Below are 3,854 nucleotides of genomic sequence, written 5' to 3' on the forward strand. Positions count from 1 at the left end.
TTAGAGCAAGCATATCAAACTCAAAGGCTAACACAGGCCAAATAAATGAGGCACGCGGCCTGCGGGCCACAAGTTTGACGTGCTTGCTTTAGAGGAATCATGGAATCCTATGGAGATTACAGAGAAACTAATCCTACTTCCTCACTACAGAAATAACTAGAAGAAAGAGCTGTTTTCACTCTCTACCATGTGGAAACAAATCACTCAATTCCAGAGTGTGGGACTGGGAATCTGCGTTTCAAACCAATTAATCAGATTCTGAAGATGATTTTTAACCACACCTGATGAAACACAATGTTTATATTTTTTGCTGATATTACACATTTATATACCCTACCTGACAATAATTATTTTAAAAATTATAAGACAATATACATATTTAATAAAAGAAGAAAATTCACTTTAAAAGAGTTGGTAAAATACATAGGATTGTTTTTAAAGACAGGTTTTCATCTTTAAATGTCTAAGAAATCTTAAAACCTTGGTAAGTTTGAACATTTCAAATTTCTTCTCCTATTGTTTCGCCCATCTATTAACTTTGTCCACAATATCCATTTTTAAATAGAAATATTTTATTTGGGTGTACTGTTAGTGTACTGTCCATGGCTGCTTTTACACTACAAATGTAAAATATCTTTGCATTATGGTTTATGCTTTAAAAAATAAGCTTTTCTTCATAATGTAGAGGACTATTTTTTTCTACTAGTATTGTTTTACCTTTCACAATTGGGTTTAACCTATATAGGAATGAAATTTTACTTTATTTTATTTTATTGGCATAGAATTAGTTTCTTTATAATACATTCATTTCTCATTGATTTGTGGTGCTACAAATTGTGTATGTGTGTGTGTATATCCACAAATAACCTATATATATGAAGAATAATTCAATCAGATGAAGTAAAAATAATGGGAAAATGGGGAAAAAGAAGTTTTTTTCCTAGGATTCTCAAAAGGAAAATCAAGGAATAGCACCCATAAAACAGAATAGGAAATATGCATTCAGAAATGACATAAAACAAATTAAAATAATTGATTAAAATAATTAATAATTGTTAGATTTTTATAAAACTACTATTAGAGATGTCAAAAAATATTTTAAATGAAAAAGGCCAATAGCTAACAGAACCAAAACAATACAAAAATTAAAGGGAGAAGTGGTTAATTAAAGTTTAAAAAGGTAAAACAGAGAGTGAGAGGGAAACCACTGTGAAGATTGCCCTCAGGGAGAGATTTCTTCAGCTCATATGGAATCTCTGGAGCATTTAGCAGCCTAGATCTTTTGTTTTAATTTTCTTTCTCACTTGGCTCACAACCCACCTTAATACCCAAATTTCCTATTTAAGCACCAGGCAAGCTCATCATCTGTCCACACTTGGAGTTGAAACACCAATCCTCCCCACCTATTGTGTATGAGTGTGCCCTCTCTCTTACACACACACACACACACACACACACACACACACACACACGCCCCTCATATTGGACATGTCATAATAAGGAGGTTTCTTTGTTGTTATGTGTTTTTAAGTTCCTTGAAGTTCTCCTGATTGTGGCAAGGGCAGGTGCTGAGTTAGAAACAATTTAAGACTCTAAGGGACTTCTTCACGTCATTATAATTTTTGAACTTGATACCTCATATGGTGCTTGGTTCAGATGTCACATCAGGATGACTTTGCTGAGAGTTGGTATGAAGTAAAATGTGTGTTCGCTTAGAGAACTACTGGCTCCAAGTAGCCAGCAGGTTGCTGGAGGTGCTTGCCTTGATGGGAAGCCTGAGTCAAGTTGCCCTTCCTATACAAGTGGACTGGTGATCACTCCTTTGTTCCACAATGGGCTTTTGTTGGTATTCCTAACTTAGTCCTTATCAAACACTATAGGAGAATGTGTTTGTTTCCATGTCCATCTTCCTCTCTAGGATCTGAGATAGTAAAAAACAGGAACTGTATCTTTTTTTCATTTTTATTTCCCCCTCACCCACTACAGATGCGTAGAAAGTCTTCATAATTTTTGATAAAAGAAAAAAATGCAAGAATCTATATAATGTCCTTTACGCAGTTTAGTAAAGCTTAAAGCTGTGGAATTCATGCTGTAATAGTCACTGAGAATAAATGTGCACAAAAGAAAAGAAGGACATAAAAAGAGAAATCTGAAGGTTATTATAATAAAAGTCATGAGAGTCTCAAGCTTCCAGAATGAGGAAGTGATTAATGGAGTCAGTCAAAGTTGCGAAAATTAGAAAAGAATTTAGTAAAATCAGAAGATTGTGTCCACTATTTGGGGTCATTTTTTATTCTTGAGAAAAAATGTTCTATATTATAGACCTCTGAATGTAGTGCTGTATTTTATACTATGATCAACAATAGATGTTGATATCACTGAATTAGGAAAGACATACTCTCCAAATATTGAATGAATATATAAATATGTCTCTATAGTAATTAAAACCCAAATACTTCTCTAAGTATAATACCAGGAGGATACTACATGCAATTGAAACTCAATTAATTACTTTTATGGTGACTAAGATAATCAACAGAAAACTACTTCAATTTTGTCCATAATAGTAAGTATAGGTAATGAAAGAATGTCCTTTTCATTATAGCCATAGCAATTTTGAAATGGCAATATAGTCAAACTTTACCCATGTTTACCTATAATAACTTCACAATTGTTCTTTTATTTCTTTCTTTTTCTTCCTTTCTTTCTTCCTTTTCTCTATTAGTCCTCCTGAAGACAATTTTCATAACTTATAATTTTAAAATATTATGTGGGAAGTGTTCTGATGTACAAGAGTGCTGGCAGCAGCAACATTTTTAGTGCTGATTCAATTTTATTTTTAAATTAAGGGTTGTTCTTCCTTCAAATTACTGGTGTTGAGACTGTAATGATAATGTTGATTTTCATGCTTTATTGAATCTTGCCACATACTGGGCATAGCACCAAACATGAAGATGAAACACTCTTCCTCGGTAGCTTTTAAAACAAATTGTGGTTTGAATCCTAGTCTTTTGTGGGGAAGAAAGAGAGCGAGTGGAAGGAGACAAATTGAAATTAAGCATAAAATAGCAAAGTCTAAAAGCAAAATGATTTTAAATTGAATGCATTTTTATTAGTTTCAAATCATTGATATTAAATGAATAATACTACTCCCGTGGCACTAAATATACACTTTAAATTATTGTTTCTGATATGCAGCAAAATGAGGTATCACATTCCCCCAAAGAGATCTCTAGATATAGAAACATAGGTAATGATGTATGTATTAAAATAAGGATGAGGAAAATATAACTTATGGTGTTTATGCAAAGTCAAATAATGACTTTCTCTTAAGAGATTAATGTAGCATCATTTTCAAAAAATGAATTTAAATACTTCAATTTAAAAATCGTGCTATTATAACAAATTACCAAGAAGTAATCAGAATCTTTAAAATACCGGTAGAGATCAAAATGTCTCTATGGCAAACTGAAAGAATGCTTTTACAAGTATTCACGAGAAAATGGATGGTGTATTTGTTTTAAAATGCTTGAAACACAGAACATGGAATAACCAATGTTTACTAAATGCCTCTAAAAAAACTCTTGTAAGCAGAACAGAGTGACTCATTCCCTGAGTATTCAAGGAAACCAAGATTTTATCATTCCGTGTCACCATTTGAAAAGTAGGCGATTATCTTACAGGGAAACACAGATCTTCGTAAATCAAGTTTAAAAGAGTAATTAGCAATATGCATAAATATTAAGAACTGAGGAAGGGGAGGCAGAGAAGAAATGTCAGGAAGCACTCTTTGGGGAAAATTTTAAACCAAAGGAACAGAAAGAGCTGAAGTAATACCTGTACAGAAAAAAATA

This window comes from Myotis davidii, unplaced genomic scaffold (genome assembly GCF_000327345.1).
Source record: "Myotis davidii unplaced genomic scaffold, ASM32734v1 scaffold568, whole genome shotgun sequence".
Classification (NCBI taxonomy): domain Eukaryota; kingdom Metazoa; phylum Chordata; class Mammalia; order Chiroptera; family Vespertilionidae; genus Myotis; species Myotis davidii.